General features: G+C 36.1%; 1 pseudogene; it reads left to right on the top strand.

The window, feature by feature from the left end:
• The first annotated feature begins 13,678 nt into the window (after positions 1-13,678).
• On the top strand, positions 13,679-15,033 carry LOC118913008 (60S ribosomal protein L4-like; annotated as a pseudogene).
• Positions 15,034-15,728: the final 695 nt, after the last annotated feature.

Here is a 15,728-nt window from a genome sequence, read left to right as displayed (position 1 = left end):
AAATTCCACTGAAAACTGTTAAAACTAATAAGTGAATTCAGTAAAATTGCAGCATACAAAATTAAAGAAACAATTTCATTTACATTGCATCAAAAAGAATAAAATACCTAGGAATAAATTTAATCAAGGACATGAAAGGCCTTTACACTGAAACTGTAAGATATTGATGAAGGAAATTGAAGAAGACACAAATACATGGAAAGATATTTCATCCTCATGGATTTTAAGAATTAATATTAAAATGTCCCTATTACCAAAAGTAATTTACAGATTAAATACAATCCCTATCAAAATCCCAATAGCATTCTTCACAGAAATAGAAATAAAAATCTAAAAAAAATATAAAATTATAAAAGACCCCAAATGGCTAAAACAATCTTGAGAAATAGGAACAAATTGGAGGCATCACATTTCCCAATTTCAAACTATATTGCAGAGCTATAAGTAATAAAAACAATATGACTGTGTGACTCACCCTGACCCAGAACCAAGTAACTGTCCTGCCTACCCCATTAACCCAGCAGATGTGCCACTGCTACAGGGCAGGCAGAGGGCAGCCCCAGCCACAATAATCCCAGCAGAAGCCATTGCTCTGATCACAAAGGTCCAGCTGAGCCAAACTGCTGGAATCAGTAGGCTGCAATAGACCACTGTAGGCAGACAGACAGAAAGGAGGCCTGGCCATTGCCCATCAACAGCAACTAGGGCTCCACTACAAAGGAGAGCCAAGCACTAGGGAGTAGTCTTGAGCTTTTGGGCACCACAGGATGCCTTCTTGATAAAGCCATTACTCTAGTCAGGGAGCAGAGCAGATCCACCTATCTCAAAGGAAGAAACAAAAATCCTGTGAAAATGAGGAGTCAAAGGAATATTTTCTAAACAAAACTACAAAGATACTATATAAAGAGGGCTAAATGAAATGGAGACCACCAATCCTCTTGATAAATACTTCAAAGTAAAAGTCAGAAATATGCTCATTGGCCTGCAGAAAAGTATTGAAGACCTCAGGAAGGACTTCATACCAAATAGACACAAGAGCTGAAAAAGAACCACTTGGAGCTGAAGAATACAGTAAATGAAATGAAATATAGAATGGAGGGAATGAATAATAGATTACTGTAAGTAGAGGAGACAATCAGTGAGATGGAAATTAGAGAACAGGAATGCAAGGAAGGTGAGGAACAGAGAGAATAAAAATCTCTAGGAATGAAAGAATGTTCAGAGAGCTGTGTGACAACTCCAAATGAAAAAATTTCTCATAATAGGGGTACTAGAAGGAGAAGAGAGAGACAAAGGGATAGGAAGTCTCTGAGGAAATAATTGCCAAAAACTTCCCCAGTAAGGGGAAGGAAATAGACACATAGGTCCTGGAAAGCACAGAGAGCCCATAACAAAAGGAATCCCAGGAAGATAACACCAGGAGACATAATAATTATAGGGAAAATTTAAGGATAAGGAGGAAGTATTGAGAGCAGCCAGAGAAAGAAAAAGAATACTTACAAAGGAAACCCCATCAAGCTATCAGCAGACTTCTCAGCAGAAACTACAGGCCGGAAGGGAGTGGCATGAAATATTAATGTATTGAAACAGAAGAACCTTCAACCAAAAATCCTCTACCCAACAAGATTATCATTCAGATTTGAAGGGGAGATTAAATATTTCCCAGGTAAATGAAGGCTCAAGGAATTTATAACCACTAAATTAGCATTACAGGATATGTTAAGGAGACTTCTATAGATTAAAATATTCCTAAACCTAAGTAGTTTTCACCAGTGAAAATAATCCCACAGTAAACATAGTAGGCTAATTACATACCAAGTAAGTATGAAATTAAAAAAAGTAGTAAAACCAACTATACACAAAATCAGTTAAGATACACAAAAAAATGCAGATTATGACATTTGATACACAAAATGTGGTGAAGAAGAAGAAAAAAGAAGTATTTAGTTTGTTATATAGCTAGGAAGATATCCTTGAGCCATAAGGTAATCACAAACCTAAAGTCTGTAATAGGTAAACAAGAACTTACAAAAGTGAAACCCAATCACAAGACTAAAGATATGCCTCAAGTAACAAGAGAAGAGTATAAGAGAGGAAGAGAGGAACTATAAAAACAACCAAAAAATAGTTAATAAAATGGTAATAAGTACATACCTATGGATAATTAACTTAAATGTAAATGGACTGAATGTACCAATCAAAAGACAGAGTGACAGAATAAAGAAACAAGACGCATCTGTATGCAACCTACAATAGACTCATTTCAGACCCAAAGACATACACAGACTGAAAGTGAAGGGATAGAAAAAAATACTTCATGCAAATAATAGGGAGAAAAAAGCAGGAGTAGCAGTACTTATATCAGACAAAACAGACTTCAAAACAAAGAAAGTAACAAGAGATAAACAAGGACATTACATAATGATGAAGGGGTCAGTCCAGTAAGAGGCTATAACCGTTATAAATATCTATGCACCCAACACAGGAGCACCTAAATATGTAAAACAAATACTAACAAAATTAAAAGGTGAAATGATTACAACTCATTTATTTTAGGAGACTTGAACACACCATTCACATTAACAGACATATTAATTAGACAGAAAATGAAGAAGGAAACAAGGGCACTGAACAATACATTAGATCAGAAGGACCTAACAGATATCTAAAGAACATTCCACCCAAAAGCATCAGGATACACGTTTTTTCCAAGTGCACTTGGAACATTCTCCAGAATAGATCACATACTAGGCCACAAAGAGAGCCTCAATAAAATAAAAAAGATTGAAATTGTGTCAAGCAAGTTCTCAGGCCACAGCGGTATGAAACCAGACATAAATTACACAAAGAAAACAACAAATCCCACAAACACAAGGAGGCTAAACAACATGCTTCTAAATAATCAAAAGATCAATGAACAAATTAAAACAGAAATCAATCAAGTACATGGAGACAGATGAAAACAAAAATACAACAGCCCAAAATTTGTGGGATGACCCAAAAGCAGTTCTAAGAGGTCAGTACATAACAATACAGGCCTATCTCAAGAAACAAGACCAATCCCAAATAAACCGTCTAAACGCACAATTAAAGAAACTAGGAAAAGAACAATTGAAAACTAAAGTTAGTAGAAGGAAGGACATAATAAAGATCACAGTAGAAATAAATAAAATAGAGAAGAATAAAACAACATAAAAAGTCAACAAAACCAACAGCTTGTTTTTTAAGAAAATATACAAAATAGGCAAGCCCCAGCCAGACTTACAAAGAAAAATGAGAGTATACAAATAAACAAAAGAAGAAACAAAAATAAAATAGTCACAACAGATACCACAGCATTTGACAAATTCAACATCCATTCATGATAAAAATTCTCAACAAAATGGGCAAAGAGGGTATGTACCTCAACATAATAAAGGACATATATGACAAACCCACAGCTAACATCATACTTAATGGTAGAAAGCTAAAAGATTTTCCCCCAAGATTCAGAACAAGACAAAGATGCCTGTTCTCACTACTTTTATTCAGCATAGTACTGGAGGTCCTAGCCACAGCAACCAGACAAGACAGAGATAAAAGGCATTCAACTTGTTAAATAAGAATTTAAATGGTCATTTTTGCAGATGACATGATTTTATACACAGAAAACCCTAAAGACTCCAAAAAACTATTAGAACTAATAACTGAATTCAGCAAAATTTCAGGATACAAAATCAATACACAGAAATCTGTCACATTCCTATATAGTAAAAACAAACTAGCAGAAAGAGAAAGCAGAAAAACAAATCCATTTACAATTGCATGAAAAAATATAAAATACCTAGGAATAAACCTAACCAAGGAGGTGAAAGACCTTTACCTGAAAACTATAAGAGATTCATAAGAGAAATTAAAGCAGACACCAATAAATGGAAATCTATCCTGTGCTCATAGATAGGAAGAATATTGTCAAAATGGCCATCCTGTCCAAAGTAATTTACAGACTCAATGCAATCCCTTTCAAAATACCAACACCATTTTTCAATGTACTAGAACAAATAATCCTAAAATTCATATGGAATCATAAAAGTTTGAATAACCAAAGCAATCCTGAGAAAAAAGAACTTCAAGCTATACTACAAAGCTACAGTAATCAGAACAGTATAGTACTGGCACAAGAACAGACCCATAGATCAATGGAAAAGAATAGAGAGCCAAGATATAAACCCACACATATATGATCAATTAATATATGATAAAGGAGCCATGAATATTCAATGGGGAAAACAAAGCCTCTTCAACAACTGGTGTTGGGAAAACATGCAAGTGAATGAAACTGAATTACTGTCTAACTCCATACACAAAAGTAAACTCAAAATGATCAAAGACCTAAATGTAAGACATGAAACAATAAAACTTTGAAGAAAACATAGGCAAAAATCTCTTAATCATAAGCATGAGCAATTTTTTTCCTAGATATATCTCCTTGGGCAAGGGAAACAAAATAAAAAATGAACAAGTGGGTCTACATCAAACTAAGGAGCTCCTGTACAGCAAAGGATACCATCATCAGAACAAAAAGGCAACCTATAGTATGGGAGAATACACTCATAAATGATTTATCTGATAAGAAGTTAACATCCAAAATATATGAAGAAATCATATGCCTCAACATCCAAAAAACAAATAACATGATTAAAAAATGGACAGAGGACCTGAACAGACATTTCTCTAAAGAGGTACAAATGGCCAACAGGCACATGAAAAGATCTCCCCATTGCTAGTCATAAGGGAAATGCAAATCAAAACCACAACGAGATACCACCTTATCGAATGGCCACTATCCAAAGAAAAGAAATAACAAGTGTTAGCAAGGATGTGGAGAAAGGGAGAACCCTCCTACACTGTTGGTGGGAATGCAAAGTGGTGCAGCTACTGTGGAAAACAGTATAGAGGTTCCTCAAAAAACTGAAAATAGAAATACTACTTGACCAAGTAATTCCACTTCTAGGAATTTACCTGAAGAAAACAAAATCTCTGATTCAAAAAGATATATACACCCCTATGTTTATTGCTACATTCCTTACAATAACCAAGATATAGAAGTAATCTAAGTGTCCACCAATAGATGTATAGATAAAAGAGATGTGGTACATATACACTGTGGAATATTACTCAGTATTTGTGACAACATGGCTGGATCTAGAGGGTACTATTAAGCAAAATATAAGCCAGGTATAGAAAGACAAATACCATATGATTTCACTTACTTGTGGAATAAACAAAATAGCAGCAGTCTCAACAGACACTGAGAAGTGACTGGTGGTTACCATGGGGGATGGGGAGGGATTGGGGAGGGAGTTGAAGGAGAATATACTCAATGATTCTGTAACATCTTGCTATGTTGACAGACAGTAACCTTACTAGTGGGGATAAGGATTTAATAATATGGGTAACTGTTGAACCACTGTGTTGTATATTTAAAACCAATAGATGATTATAATCAATCATACTTCAATAAAAAAAATTAAAAAGTGAAGATTCACAAAATTAAGCATATGACAGAAAATGGACACAAAAGTAGTTACTGTTGCCCTTTCTAAACCTGATCTATAAAGCAAATCATCATAAACTTTAAAAACAGAGTATTAGATCCCTTGACTCATAGAGTATGATGTGTTTTCTTTTCTTTTATTTTTTAGATGATCTAGAATAAGTAGTCCTAAATACTGAGAAGTACACTAGTAAGACTGAGTACATCTGAGGATAAGTTAACAGTAGTATTCTACCACAGTGTATTGAAACTATATAGATCATATACTTTGGCATAATTATAGTGTTAGTAATACAGTTTCTACCTTATTCTAAAATAATAATGATAATAATATAAAATAATTAGTATTCAGTATGTATCAGAAGTATAATAAATGCTACTTACAATTAGTTTTAATAGCACATTAGGAATTGAGGTCCTTAGGTCATTCATTCATTATAAATGCAACAATTATCCATATACTGAATTTGTGTTAGTACATTAGACTTTCAACATCTATTGCTTGAGTACAATAATTTTGCATATATATACAGTTACTGAAAATATTTTTATTCTGGTTATACTCATTTTTCAAATAGCATAATAAATATCTCATTTGTATGTTCTAACAAAACATATTTACATATTTATAAAACATCGACCATAAGCTAGATACAATGCTAAAAGGTACACTGTTGAAGCAGCAAAATATGATTCCTTTTGACTTTTGCTTTACTTGAATACTATACCAAAGATATGGAAGCTTCACTTCTCTAGAGCAAAGCCAAATAAAGAGATGTAAGTGAAAAAGAATGTTCCATACACTGATACAGATTGCAAAAGTTTATGCATGAAGTCTGTGAACTTCTTTCCTTAAGAGAGCATGTTGCTCTTAAATTAAATACAATTTTAAATTGTGCCATTCTAGTAGGCAGAGAATATGGGTAGGAAGTCATAAGAAATGCGTGTGGCCTAGTATGGTACCAGTTAGCCATAACCTTAACAAGCCACCTTTCTTTTCTACATTTAACTAGAAAAGAGAGTCAAAAACACCAACTGGTTTACACCTTGAATGTATATAGCAGAAATTCTAGATAACTAGCTTGTAGACATATTTAGTTTGACATGCAAGTGTTTTTATGTTTTTTATTAGTTGCTGTCATTTAAAATTAAGAGTTTATGCAAAAATCTGGACTTCTAGCTTCTCTTGAAAACTTAGATCTGGTAAGAAAAAAAAAGCCTCAGCTTTTAGGGTAGTAATTTACTGTCACTGAATATTGGTTGCATTCTAAAGATGACGTTTACTATCTACTCATTTACTTAACAAATATTTACTGAATATCTACCATGTGCCAGACACTACTGTAGGTGCCAAGCAAAACTAGACCAGCTTGCCGCTCACTTGGCACTTACATATTCATAGGGTGACATAGAGACAAAATTCATCAACATTCAAATAAAACATGTTCACATGGTTATAAATGTTATGATTAAAACTATACAGGACAATTGGACAGACAGTAACTTTGCTCAAATTCTACCTTTTCAATGAGCCATTCCCTGGTGACGATCTAATACTAAAATCCAGGAGTCCTCAAATTACAACCCATCAGCCAAATTAGGCCAACTGCCTTTTTTTCAGTTTTACTGGAGTACAACCACGTCGACCCATTAACACACTGTCTATGGCTGACTTTGTGCTACAAAGTTGAGAATTTGCAACAGAAACCCTATAGCCTACAAAGCCTAAAATATTATCTGGCCCTTTGCAAAAAAAATATTGCTGACTCCATTCCTGATGGTACTCTTAATCATGTTTAACTTCCCCAACTTTTTCTTTTTTTTCCATTGCCCTATCATCTCTAAAATTCTATCTATACATATACAGCTTATTGTTTTCTTTTTTCATTGCATTAAGATGTTAGCAACATGAGGGCAAGGATCTTCATTTTGTTCATATACATATTTCAAATGTATGGAATATGGTAGTAACTACAACAAATATTTAGAGAACGATTGAATGAGGTTAGAGAAAAAGCAGTGTATACCATACAACCATGGAAGCCACAGTGAGGAACTTGGATTTTATTCTAAATTTATGGGCAGTCATTGGAAGGTTTTAAACAGTGAAGTGACATGTTGTGATCCAGGCCACCATGGTCCCATGACTCCCTGTGCTGGATTGAGCAGGCCCATTCCTCTGTGTTACTTAACTGGCCTGTGCTATAGATCTTAACCCAGCAAATACTCCACAAATACAGAATGATTATGGTAATAGTACCTCAAAAGACCAGTGTTCCATGTCTACCTCAGAACACTGCTCTGTGGGCAGAATCCCCTGGGAGAAATAGGTTTACTGGCAAGCTCTGCACAGTTCTTCAATAACATGAAATAGCAACCTCAATGATTCTGAAACAGATTTTATGGGAATTTTATATGCTTTATGTATTACATTTGTTATAATGCTTATAATTTGTCTTCTGAGAAGTTTGTGCAAATATGTAATTGTAAGCAAAGTACAATAAAACTCAGCTTACCAATCAATATACTGGAGTGTACAAGTGGGCCACCTATGGGTTATAGGTGTGCTGAAGTAACAATTCCCCTCCACCCTGAAGTGACCAGAACCCTCCATCTCTAAGTTAGTGGGGTCCTCATCCATTTACCATGATATAGTATAGAATCATTATCATTTTATATGAATGTCATGAAGTTCAGAAGCCATGCAATGGACAACAATCATAATTCGTCAAAGATAGTTTTTTCCAAAAAAGAAGAAAAATCATTAAGTTTGCAGCCATTGCTAATATTATAAGGCTCATTTGGACAATTTGAGAAAGGATTCCTGAGTATATCTCTACTTTCAATGAACTTCCAAACCAGGAGACACACATCAAAACAATAAGGAACACTGATATAAATGGTGCATGAGGAAGGATTGACTTATTTCATTTGGGGGATGGAGGCAGGGCTTAGGAAGAAATTGGAATTTGACCTACACACCGAAACACTGAAGAGCAAAGACTTTGATGGGACAGAGGAACGTAACTGCTAAGGAACCCTACATTGCTACCCCAGAGATTTAAGAAAATTTTCATGTGCCTTGGAATGAGAACCAAGGTGGAGAATAATTTCCACATTCTTGGGTTGGTCCAAGCACAAACCAACCCAAACTGATTTCCTTCATCAAGCAGTAGGAAACAGCTCTTCACTTCCATCTCCTTAGGAGTGGCTGTCTCAGAGCCACATCACTAGGAGTCTCCCTGCTAATGAGCATTGATCCTGTGTCTACCATGGAGCAGCCTCATCAGTCTCACACCACACGTGGGAGCTGTGGGAAGCAGAACCTGCTTCTTAGGCACCTCATTAAGAAATCCCTGCCTCAATCCATCAGTAGTGACAGGGGAGCTGGGGAATATTTCACCACAGTCTAGGAGTCACACACACACACATACACCACAGAAACTTCCCGGGAATGTCACTTGGACTTTGATGATTATTCTCAAAGGGGAATCAATAGCTTCAAACTGCTCAATAGTATCAAACAACAAAATGGTTGTTCCCAGACTTCCTTGGTTTACAGGATCTTTAGTGTCTCAGTAATTTTTCCTTAGTGCTCAGTAGGTCAAAAGTAATACTTAGCCATTATGATTATGATGTAGTTTCAAACAACTTAATAATTGATGTCTTAATAACTTAGAAACCTTTTGTAAAGACAATAACTTAAGAGAATTTTTTTCTTTACATTTTTAAATAATCACAACTACACACTAAGTGGATTTGTGTTCCTGGAACTTCTTAAACCTTGGAATCAGAATGGATGCTGCCACCCTCATTTCCTATTCCATATTGATTTTTGGTCACTATTCATTTTTATCACAATAGTCAGTGAAAACCAGCTTCATAAAGATGTGACATCTTCAGAAGAAATACAGTGCAATCTAATGTTGAGATAGGAACTGCCTCAAGCGAGTAGTTCTACCATATCTGACTGACATTTTTTTGCTGTATTTTCCTTGTAAATTTAAAATCGGAATATAATCCCAAGGAGACCTTGTATACACAGCTAATCAGAATTGTGTTTCTGAAAGGTATGAGTACATCAGGGTTTTAGATATCTAGGTCTATTTTCCCTGGGCTTGTTTTTCATTTCAGGGATGAATAACCACTTGAGGCCCATTGTTTTGTTTTATTTTGGTTCTTAAAAATATGGCTTCAATTTATTTCTCAAATCTCAAAATATCTATCTATCAAATATTATTGATTTGCTACATATTTAAAAGCACAAGGGGAACAGTCAAAGGACTTGTGAGTATGACCAGTCACCCTAGTAAATATGTTCTGTACAGACACTCTTTTTATAGGTTTTCTTAAAATGGAGGAATATAGACCCCTCAAATTCTCTATTATCAGGTTCTTTATCCAGATGCCTCTCATTTACATCTATTTAATATAATCATGTTTGTATACAACAAAATAGTAACCAGGAAACACAAAATGGAACAGCAGATAGGAGATGATGCAAAGTTACAGAGAAAATGAAAGAATAGAAGAAATGGAGAAAAGTTTTCAACTACTTATTATGACATAATTGAAAAAATCCAAAGCCATAAATAGCAATTTATGAAAGTTTTTTCATGACTGTAAAACTGAGAACACACACACACACACACACACACACACACGTGTGTGTGTGTGTGTGTGTATACGTTTCCTCAGAGAATCCAAATCAAAGACCAACAAGAGGAAATCTGAAACTACTACATAGTTAGGCTAGTATTGTTGCAGTTTACTACATTCAGCAAGAAATAAACAACTATGCTCATTTTATAGATGAAGTTAGGTTTTTTGAAAGATGATCCCATCACTAAGTTGTAATGAATCCACTGCGATAGGGTCTGGAAAGTATTTAAGGGATTATTCTTTTAACCAACAGACAGGCTATGACCTGCAATCTCCCAGCCTAACCAATATTAAAAATAGCTGTGGATCACACTGCAAATGAAAATCTTCATACCGTTTTCTCTGTGATGTCAAGCATGGATATGTAGCCCTGGTCCATCCAGGGTCACTGAAGAACCTTAATTACCTTTCCCATTCTTTTTATCTTTAACAGGATAAAAGGGAAGCCCTTCTTAATGGCTCCTTACTACATCTTCCCTTGGACAGTGTAACCGGACGAGGCAATGAAGCAAATCACCTCTAGGAGGAGGAAGATACTCAGGCAGTTTAGAGCGCTGTCAATAGTGGGGAGAGAGAGAAAGGAAACTAGTGAAGAGTTTTAAGTCGTCTTTCTGTACTTGATAAAAAAGATAAGAAACATTCACAGCCCTCCTAGAGGCTGCACGGCATTGCCCAGCCCCACAGAGCTCTCAGCGAGTTTTCTATGTGTTCGCGTTCACATGGAGCTGCACAACAGGCTTGCCATTCCCAGTGTTCCTATGTGGACAATTCCAAGTGGAGTTCTGCAATCTGTAAACCTGATGGTCTTCATAGCTTGATAAGTTGGAATAATTGCCTCTAATCTTAGTATTTTCTAAGAAAAATTATCATATTTCATATTTTAAATGAAGAATAAGATGGAATATTTTACACTGAAGCTAGGGCACCGTATAAACAGAGGCTTGAACCAAAAAGAAAGAGAAGAACAGGTCCCATAATTTTTACCTGAAAAACTATATTTTGTTGATTCTATTCTTTAAAGAGATTGACTCTAAGTATAAGATCTTAAGTGTGTCAGATTTTCATTATTGTATCTTTCAAATATTATGAAACCACACTAGCATTCTGCCTCATTCTAAGATACAGATAAAAATGAAAAACAACTTTTTAAGTATGAAATAGCAATCCCCAGTTCCTCAGATTCCTAAATTTCCCTTAAAACACCAATCTTCTATTAGTTTACAGAAACACTAGATGTACACTACTTAATATTTGGTGGGTTTTCTTGATTAGCATTGATTAATCTGACTGTAGGCATTATATGCCACTATCATTTCACTTAGTCCATCTCCCAAACAAAATGGGTAAATTTATAATTAAAAGTTTGAAATTGTAATAATTAAACCTATATAGAAAATGAAAAATGGCAGTTCAATATAATCATATTTAAGGATACAAAGTATTTTCATAAATCTGTGGGGACAAACCTTTCAGTTTAAGAGAATTGGCAAATATATGCCTCTTTTCAAATAACTTTAAGTAAGACTATGATTGCAAATAATTCATAGAAATCCTAGCAGGGATTTGCAGAGTAGGGATTTGTAGCACTGGATTTATTTGAATTCAATTCAAATACAGAATCAATTTTCTTTTCTAGCAGTTCTGTGAAATGTACATTATGGCTTTGTTTAGTTAAACCAGTTATGACACTTGAGTCTCTGAAATGTTAATATTTCTGCATTTGGTCTCTAAATGTGTTGATTTTGCTTCTTTAGTGGAACAAATTTCAATCCCTTTCATGCAGAAAACTAAGATGAGCAGATATTTGTGTAAGGTATATGTTAATTAAAGCAGACTGTTCTCTAGGGCCTGGGGAGCAAAGAATGTATTATTGTGGGTCTTTTAAGGAAGACACTCACTCATATACAATTCAAAAACAACAGGGCAGGATGGTATATTGATAGATGCTGTAAAGTGACCTGTTAAAATAATATATTAAAACCATAAGAAAAAAATCATGCTTTTTAAAATAAATTTGGATGACTGAATGAAACAGAACTGGTTTCCTTAAAATATTGTGCCACATTGATAGCCACCAAGACCCTATGATTGCTTCACCTGACAAATTTTCTTCCCAACTATGCTCAGCCTATGGTTGATAAGTACTTTACCATAAAGGATTACATTTTCTCCATAGAAGCTGAAAATTATCATCAGACTCTGTCACCATTCTGCTCACTAGCAAACCAGGGGCCTACAGATCAAGACAAAAAGCCAGTGTGTTCCAACTGCTGCTGTACTTTCAGCCCAGCCAAGCACACAGAACGCAATGACTGTCCCATCAAGATAATGCAGCAAAAATCCCCTGGGCTTCAGACAGTCACCGCAGAACATGCTCCCTAACTTCCCACTAATCTTTCATCTGGCCATTAGTCCAGTTCCCAAATTTGCAGGTATTCTTCATTTTGTGTTTGCTTTGGTTCTAGTGTGGGTGATTGTCCCCCAGATAACCATCAAAGCATTCTGCTGGAACTGTCGGCGAACTCCCTGTCCTTCAGACTAGCACGACCTTGCGGTTTCCTCTGCAGCTAGCACCGAGTCAACCCATTCACAGCTTCTGACACAGTGTTTCAAAGTGACCCTTAGTTTTACTTACAGGGTAGTGAGTATTTAGCTGTTAACCTCCATGTGAGATGTAGTGGCTGGCTACAAACACAAGGAATTTCATCAGTTTTACATAGGTAAATGCATATATCCATAATTCCAGAAGGTACACTCATATTAGTATTTATTGGTTTGATACCTTTAGAAAAGTTGATTTCATGATATGAAAGATGAATACATGGCTCAAAGATATATTCTCTTCTAACCAATTTTTATATTTACATTTTAGATAGTCCATCATTTATATTTTAAATCTAAAAATATATATACAGTGAAACTGAATATAGGAAACCTCACTGAATATAGAGTTGAGAGGCAGGAAGGGAGCCGTCACGCCATACCACACGTTGTCAATAGCAGATCCCAACAAGAGATGTACCTTATACTCCCATCAGGAAGAAGCCTACTTTTCTACCCCGAAAGAATGAAAGAAGAATTTCTCCTTACCTAGAAACAATGTTAACTAATAAGAAAATAGCACAACTCAGCCAATGACCTCAAGTCAGAATCATACTCCTAAGGTGCTCCAAGATTCATAATCCATAAGTAACATGAGATAGTATAACTTCGTTGTTTTGAGTCACTAATTTTTAAAGTAACTTATTATGCTGCAATTGATAATTAAGATACCTGATAAATTTTTTTGTAAAAACTCTTCATATAAAAAATGAGATAGTAAAATAGTTAGTTCGAATCAAAAATAAAACAAGAAGTCCTGATATCACCCCTTGTTTTCAATATATGTTAAGAAGTTTAACCAGCCCAATAAGATGGGGATGGAGAGCTTTTCCTGAGGGAGCTGTCTAATTGAGGGGAGCATGACCTTCTCTCCCCACCATGGAATATGCTTATCCATTGATATCTGTATACTCCAAAAAGGGAATTCATCTGGTAAAAATGTCACTGTGCCTGCTGTGTTTAAGGCTCCCACTTGACCAGATATTGTGAACTTTGTTCATACCAACCCATTGAAAAACAACAGAGATCCCTTTCATGTCATTGAATTAACAAGTTATCACCAGTACTGATCTTGGGGTACTGGCAGAGCTACAGTTAAAATTTCCAGAGTTCCAGGTGGTGGGACTCACAGTTCTGGCCAGGGCACTTTTGGAAAAATGTGTTGTGGAGCTACATGTTTGCATTAGCCAAAGCCCAGAGCCATTGGTACCACAGAGGCAACAGCACAGAAGTGAGCAGCCATCTCTTCTGCCCTGGCTGCCTTGGCCTTACCAGTGCTGGTCATGTCTAAAGGTCATCAAACTGAAGAAGTTTCTGAACGTCGTTTGGTTGCTGAAGACAAAGTTGAAGGCTATAAAAAGACCATGGAGGCTATTTTGCTTCGTAAGAAACTTAGGACATGGAATGATATCAAAAAGATCTATGCCTCTCAGCAAATGAGAGCTGACAAGGACAAAATGAGAAGCCATCATTGTATATAGCACAGGAGACCTTGCATCACCTATAATAAGGACAATGTTCTAATTAAGTCCTTCAGAAATATCCCTGGAATTACTCTGCTTAATGTAAGCACATGAAACATTTTGTAACTTGCTCCTGGTGGGCATGTGGAACATTTCTTCACTTGGACTGAAAGTTCTTTCCACAAGTTAGAAGGCCTATATGGCATTTGGTGTAAAGCTGCCTCCCTCAAGAGTAAGTACAACCTTCCCATGCTCAAGATGATTAATACAGACTTTGGCAGAGTCTTGGAAAGCCAAGAGACCCAAAGATCCCTCCGAGAGCCGCACAAGAAGATTTATCACAGAGTCCAAAAGAAGAATCCATGGAAAAACCTGAGAATGACGCTGAAGCTAAACCCATATGCGAAGACCATGCACCAGACACCATTCTTCACCAGGCCAAGAATCATAAATTCCAGGTGTTTTGGCAGCAGTGCTAGCAGCCATTAGTAGGCTGCTAATAGTAGGCAAGAAGCCAATAGCAGGGAAGGAAGGAAAGTAGGCTGTGGGTGTTAGGAAGCAGAAGAACCCTTTGGTGGGAAATTAAGCCACACCTCACAAGGAACTAGCAGCTGAAAAGAAATCAGCACAGAAACCCAGCAAAGAAGAAAAGGAGCTTGCTGCATAAACTTAAGCTTATTATTCCATGAAGATCAAATCATTTTGGGTGACTCATTTTGGATACAGACTTGATCAAAGAGGCAGTGAGAAACAAAGATGGGAGGAAAACTTACAAGGATTGTGAAAGAAAAAAGAAAAAACATTTACAGATGAAAAGATGTCTTGATAAGACAAAAGAATCTACAAACTATTACAACTGAAAAGAAAATTTAACACATTAGATAGGAAATAAAATCATGATATCAACAGTTCAAGATGGCCATGTAGGAAGATCTTGAACTCACCTCCTCCCTCTTACACATCTGATCTACAGCTGTAAATGGAAAAATTTCCTCTGAAAGAAACCTAAGAAAGCTAAGTGATGATTATATATTGGGTAAACTAGAAGAAACTCACATCTATGCAGGTAGGTGATGCTGAGATACAATTCCACCATAAACCCCATCCCTGGTATGGTGACCCACAATTGGAAAGGAACTGAAAACCCAGGGCTTCTCCCTGTGGAGTGAAAGGTTTGAACCCATATTGGGCACTTCAACTTTGAAGACCTGCATCTGAGACTTAAGCCCTCAAAACAACCAGCTTTGCAAACCAATGGGGTCACATCCATGATACTCACAAACCACCAGAATCTGGGAAGTAGCTATTAAAGGGCTGGCACACTTGGAGTCATTTGCCCCACAGCCTAGTGCAAAAGCAGCTGATCATGCCTAGAATTTAAGAGAATGAGATTCATTTGGCAATGTTAAAGCATTGGCCTGAGGGGTAGGCATCTAAACAAACACACATCCAGGGGTCAGGGAGAA

Source organism: Manis pentadactyla, chromosome 8 (assembly GCF_030020395.1).
Source record: "Manis pentadactyla isolate mManPen7 chromosome 8, mManPen7.hap1, whole genome shotgun sequence".
In the NCBI taxonomy this organism is placed as follows: Eukaryota; Metazoa; Chordata; class Mammalia; order Pholidota; family Manidae; genus Manis; species Manis pentadactyla.
The sequence above is the reverse complement of the archived record's forward strand: the minus strand, read 5'-3'. Positions and strand labels throughout refer to the sequence as shown.